Here is a 6,628-nt window from a genome sequence, read left to right as displayed (position 1 = left end):
AAACTGCTTAATTTTAGATCAAAACTGATCCAAATTTTTAGTTGATTTAATTTTTTTCAAATCAGTTTTCATTTTGTTTTTAGAGTTATGGTTCATTAACATGTAATGTTTTATTTAATAACTTTTTATTTAACTCTTGCTTGCATTTTGATTTTTTTTTTTGGTGTCATTTTGCATAATGCATATGTATATCCTGTCATACCTTGGCACCCGCTTTTTCTAAAGTTGCCATTTCTGTATCCACATCTCTGTTCCATATTTCACAGCTAAAACCTTACTTTCTGTGCTTTCTTTTGGTTTTTTGCTTTCTCACTTGTGTTCTCTTGTATGCATCTTCTCCTTCAATAATTGTACATTGAACCTTTTCTTGGTTTTATTCGTAATCTTTTTTTTAGTTCTCTTTTGATAAATAGTTCATGCCCCTCATAGGTCATAAACAAAGCAATATGAATGAGTTTTACTCTGATTTAATGTGGAAGTCACATTTAGCCTTCAAAGTTCTCTGATTGCTTTGTTATCTTATTTCTTTGTAGCAGCTAAAGTGTATTTTGTCTTGCTAATCTCTAAGTATTTTTCTCTTGGGGATTTAGTTATTCAATTTTCCTTAAATTTTCAAATTTGTTTTTCCCTTTCACAACCTGAATGTGTCCATAAAAGCATAAGGTTGCAGATTTTGCGGGTTTATGACTGCTACCTTTTATACATCACCAAATGAGACATAAATGATATTCACGATTTATTTAAATAAAAAGGTTGATGCCATGTTTTGGCGATTCTAATTCCAAAAATCATGATGCTAATACTAGCTCTAGGAATAATTAACATATGAATTTAACTAGTTTAGGAGGTTTTCTTGTTGTATCAAACTATGTATAAATATCTAAGTCACATAGGTACTTCATTAGGGTCCACTTACCCCTTCTCATTGTACCTGTACCCAAATTGCTTAATTTTAGATCGAAGTTGATCCAAACTGCTTAATTTTTAGTTGACTTAATTTTTTTCAAATCAGTTTTCATGTTGTTTTTATAGTTGTGGTTCATTAACGAGTAATGTCTTTATTTATATAACTTTTTTATTTAAATCTTGCTTTCATTTTTATTTTTTTTTGTGTTATTTTGCATAATAAATATGTATATCCTGTCATGCCCTGGTACCCACTTTTTCTAAAGTTACCATGTCTGTCATACCCTGGTTCTTTGCTTTCTCACTTGTGTTCTCTTGTATGCATCTTCTCCTTCAATAGTTTTACATTGAACCTTTTCCTGGTTTTATTTCGTGATTTTTTGTTAGTCCTCTTGACAATAGTTCATGCCCCTCATAGTTAATAAACAAAGCAATATGATGAGTTTTTACTCTGAATTTAATGTGGAAGTCACATTTAGCCTTCAAAGTTCTTTGATTGCTTTGTTTATCTTAATTCTTTGTTGCAGATAAAGTGTATTTTATTTTGCTAATCCCTAAGTATTTTTTTTTCTTGGGGATTTTGTTTTTCAATTTTCCTTAAATTTTCACATTTGTTTTTCCTTTTCACAACCTGAATGTATCCATAAAAGCATAAGGTTGCAGATTTTGCGGGTTTATGACTGCTATCTTTTATACATTGCCAAATCAGACATAAATGATATTCACAATTTATTTAAATAAAGAGGTGGATGCCATGCTTTGGTGTTTGATTTTATATTTCCTTCCAGCTTGTTCTGTTACTAACTTTATCATTGCATTTCACTTTTTTTCCCCCTTTTAAGGATCTATAAGGTATTGTCACTTATATCATGTACGGGTATTATACGACGAATAATTTTTCGGGTATAATATGGCAAAGTTGTATATCTCGGGAATATCTCAAGAAAATCTCGACAAATTTTTAAAAAATTTAAAACATTTAATAAATCCTGAAAACTATAAAAAATAAAAATTAATAAAAAATAAAAAACGGAAAAAACACGTTTTTTCATGCTTACAAAAAAACACGTCTAATTGCCATTTTATACGGCTGACTTATTTCTCGGGTCTTGTCAACTAAATAGAAAACTTGAGATGCAGTCTGTTTGGCTATATAGTAATCTCTTTTGTTAAAACCATTGTTACAAATATTGTTCTCAGGTTATGTCACATAGGTGCGGGTGCTGGTACGGGTACGAGTTCGGACTATTTTAAAAAAACTTGGGTACGGGGTACGTCTGTATATACATGTATAAAACATAATAAGAATTCAAACAAAATAACACATTCATGATTCAAAATTTATAGTTTCTAAAGAAGAAACTATTGAAAAAATATGAAAACACAACTTTGTATGTGTTTCCTGAGTGTAAATGGTGTAAAGAACAAAACTGAAATCATAAATTTTGAATAAGAAAGACTTGGTCAACTTTGATCGAGTTTTAAATTGAACGGATACAGTCTTGTGTACGTTGATTGTACCCGGTACTGTTTGTCCAGTACACAAGAGATATCCAAGACAGTACCAGTACCAGCACCAGTGTCGTACCTGGCCGGTACGGGTACACTGCCTTTACAGCAGTACCCATGTGACAAAGTTCTTAGGTTTTAATGGCGAGATTTTTCTTGGGTACTAATCAGCAAAGTTGTTTTTTTTTTTGGAGGAAATCTTCGAAAAAACTAGGAAAACTTAAAAAAATAAGAAAAGTAACTGTAAATGAAATAAATCAGAAACTAATAAGGAAACATAAATACAACTATATAAAAGTGATAAAAGGAATGTTTTGATGATGATAAAAATGGTGAAAGTAATTTACTTTATGTTTAAATTTAAATCCATGATAACATCAATATTAAAAAATAGAAAAAATTGTGAAAATGATGCAATAAATATATGTTTGTTTTTTTTACAAAATATCATGATTTTTTCCTTTTTTTCGTTTTTCTATTTTCACATTAATGTTGCAATATTTTTGAAAATATTGTGACATCTAGTTAAAATTCAGAAGCGGACTGTTCACCTATGCCTAGGCATCTGGTGTTAGCCTAAATAAGGTACATGTCAGGTAAACCAAACAAATATTATTTATTTAATTACTAACATTTTTTTACTCTTCTACTTTGAAAAAATATTGATTAAGGTAGACCTTTTCCAAAACTCGAAGTTTACACTGGTCAGTCTAGTGATCAGATGAAACTCTAGTTGTCTATTCGATTTCCTTAGATGTTGGGCCTCTATGTTTTGAGGTGACAGCCCTACTAATTGATGTGCATTCTATGACACACGGACTCTTCAAAAAAGGGGCCGCACCTGTGTCGACACGACGCTGGTGCTGGTGCAGCTTCGACATGCACCCCAACCGCATCCTTTTTTATGCAAGTACAAAATATTTTCCATTCTTTTTTTTTCTTCTCCCTGTCCTTTTCTTTCTTTATGTATAGTAATAAAAGTAAAAAGAAAGAACAGATTAAGCTAAGAAACAATTTAAGATTATATATATTATGAATACATACATTTATATATATATAATAAATATGTTATATATACACCCTCGCCACACCATTGTACCCAAATTTTTTGGGATACGTTGCTCCGGCACCTACATCCGCACCTGCACGAGCATCCGCATTCTGCACTCATGTGATATAGTATGCATTGGGCTCACACTTGCAATGGGATCTGCCTTGGACCCTAGGGACAAAGGGAGGGGGAATGTTCTCTCCTGAGGCATCACTTCCATACTTTGTTGTTTTCTGCTTTTGTTTTTTTCCTCTTCTTTGTTAAGTATAACAGTCTGAGTCCGACCAAGTGGAAAAATGCAATTTGGTCCCCTGAAAAGCACCATCTAGGCCCTAAGTGGTTTTTTTCTTTTGGTCATCAGCTGCCTAGACCTGCCTTCATTTGATGGTCATTTGCCTATGCATAATTAATAATTTTTCTCCCTTTAATTAGCTCATAGGTTGAAGTTTGAGAAAATTCATGTTAAGTGAATACCTCTTGTTTTGTAATATTGCCATGAAAAATCATGAAAATTGCTTTTTTTGCATACACACTTCAGGATATTATATTTGATAGGGATGGAGCCAGACAAGATAAAGCACAGCCAATTAAAAGTATCTTGTTTTCTATAATTGCTAAGATCTTTACACTATTGAAAAGCAAGTTGGCAAAGTATTTGAATGTTTGAATTTGCTAGCTTTTAATGGAATTATTGTCCAAAACTTGGTAATGTCAGCTAAAATTTAAAACAGATGCTTTTTAGCTGGATCTCCTTGTAACCAGTATGATGATTAAGCAGTTACATCTCTCCTAACCTGCTGGTCCTTTTATTTAGGAAATTATTCAATTGGCGTTATGGATTTTTTTGAGGGTGAAATTTTGTACTTTTGGGATCACTAATGAAACCAGTGTGGTTTTCATTTTCCAGAACTATGTTCTATCTGTTGATGGACCAGTGGTTGCCACTGCAGGCCACAAGGATGAGCTTGTTATTGTTACGCATGCTTCTGAATGTCTTCCCAATGGAGATCAGGTACTTAATAATCTATCTTTGTGAAAGTAATGTTTACTTATTTAATTCTGTTTTTTGGCTTTTTGTTCCACATTGTATCTTCAATGCAAACCCCAAAGGGCATCATGGATTAGCTTTTTACATTTGGGTCTGATATGAAGGGCTGTTACTAAATTAGAATGTGATCATATTATACTTGAGGATGTGTATTTTCCAGAAAAGTTCTTTTAGTTGATTTCTCTTCTTTTTTTTTTACATTTGGGTCTGATATGAAGGGCTGTTACTAAATTACAATGTGATCATATTATACTAGAGGATGTGTATTTTCCAGAAAAGTTCTTTTAGTTGATTTCTCTTCTTTTTTTTTTTTAAAAAGAAGAAGTGTCAGTTGCCTTTCTGAATTATCAAACATTTATGGTTTTACAGGTGTTGGAATTTAACATGTTGGATATTTCCAAAAGAACTCTAATCACAAAAGGCCGCTTGCCACTGACTCCTGGTTCATATCTTACATGGTTAGGGTTCAGTGAAGAAGGCTTACTAAGTTCATATGATTCAAAGGTCTGTTAATGCTTATCTCCCTTGAATCTACATGACTAAAATTTATCTCCCTCTCTCTACTCTCAAAACTCAAAACCATATGTTAAAACTACATTTTCAATCAAAATTTGCTTGTTGTGATCTTGTCTAGACTTTGAAATCAATTCCATAAAAAGCAATGGGTGAACGATGCGTGAATATGAAGAGGAGAAAACACACTTTTAAACTTTATTTTGAAACTTGATGTAAATCAGAAAAATGTCTATTCAGACTACATATAGATGTTGATTTCAATTTCGTTTGTATCGAGCCCTCAACAAAAAACTATGCACATTTCAAGTGCTTACATGTGAATTAATATTAAGCGTGGAGTGAGAAAAACATGATACATTTTTGAGATATAATGTGCATTAAACTCAAATGTGGATCCTAGATCTAGGTTTGATCTTGAGACCCAATCTAAGTCCAGTTCCAAGAACAATTCTAGATGATGGATCTAGATATGGTTAGAATTGGATTCTGCTTTGATATCCAAGATCTGAATTGAGAATAGTGAATCTGGATCTATAAAGATCAACCAGATCTGAGACTTGCATATGAGATGCAAACATAGAAATAAGACTTGAATATGTGATTTGGATTAGAACTATGAAATGAAATCTGAACTATAATGAACACGTTTGAAAACTTATGTAGGCTAGTATGTTTTCTTGAGTGCATTGAAGCGAGAATTCTTAGGTTAAGGCATGTTTCCTTAGAGGTGCCGTAGTGCAAAATCTTATACCAAAGTGTGTCTACTTGTGTGTACTGAAGCACAAAATCTTACACCAAAACACAAGAAAATTATGCATTTCTATGTTTACTTGGGGGTGCTGATGCTCAAAATCTTATGTCGATGCACGTTTACTTGGAGGAGCTGAAGTGTGAAATCTCTGCATACAAGAATTTCGAAACAATAATAAACTGGTAAGTTTACTTGGGTACATTGAAGCACAAAAGCTTATGCCAATGCAATGTTTGCTTGTAGTTGTCTAGGTCTTTTGAAATTTCCCTATACTTTTTGCATAATATATGGTTGATCCTACTTTGGATGTTTATAATGATTTCCTGTAATCCTTTGCTTAACGCAAGCTGCAACATGTTATACAGGCTAGGAAGGTGAATGATGTTGAAGTTGAAAACCTAAAACATCTCTGTGGACTTGTGGAGAACTGCATAGATAAGTGGATACGGTTTGACCTTGATGAAGATCGAGTTATTGTTTTAAACTACATTAAAGCCAAACTTGCTACCCCTCATATTCTTAAGCGCCATAGAATACCGTCTGTAATGTCCAATGATCTGCTTGACACACAAAAAAGCCAAGAGGAAATTCAAGCTTCATGCACAGGCTGAACTTGTAACATTCTCAGGTTCAGAATCCCTCTCTTTTGCTTTTGTTTGCATTTATGTGAGTGTGTATGTTTACATTTTGTGGATACTTGTTCCTTGATTACATGATAGTTCAAAACTAAAGCCTGCTTCCGGTGTGTAAAGATTAACTTCTCTCCTGGCACTCTGATAGGTAGTATTATTTTGTATGCGGGTGCCACTATAGATTTCCTGTGTTTTTTTTTTTTCTCTTGATTGGG

General features: G+C 32.9%; 2 non-coding genes across 2 annotated transcripts; both read left to right on the top strand.

The window, feature by feature from the left end:
- The first annotated feature begins 440 nt into the window (after positions 1 to 440).
- LOC116251777 (small nucleolar RNA R160) lies at positions 441 to 511 on the top strand. The gene has a single exon (XR_004171834.1). It is a non-coding gene; the product is annotated as a small nucleolar RNA R160 (small nucleolar RNA).
- Positions 512 to 1,335: 824 nt separating this feature from the next.
- On the top strand, positions 1,336 to 1,407 carry LOC116251776 (small nucleolar RNA R160). The gene has a single exon (XR_004171833.1). It is a non-coding gene; the product is annotated as a small nucleolar RNA R160 (small nucleolar RNA).
- The last annotated feature ends 5,221 nt before the right edge of the window (positions 1,408 to 6,628 follow it).

Source organism: Nymphaea colorata, chromosome 3 (genome assembly GCF_008831285.2).
Source record: "Nymphaea colorata isolate Beijing-Zhang1983 chromosome 3, ASM883128v2, whole genome shotgun sequence".
NCBI lineage: Eukaryota > Viridiplantae > Streptophyta > Magnoliopsida > Nymphaeales > Nymphaeaceae > Nymphaea > Nymphaea colorata.
This window is presented reverse-complemented; position numbering and strand designations above follow the sequence as displayed.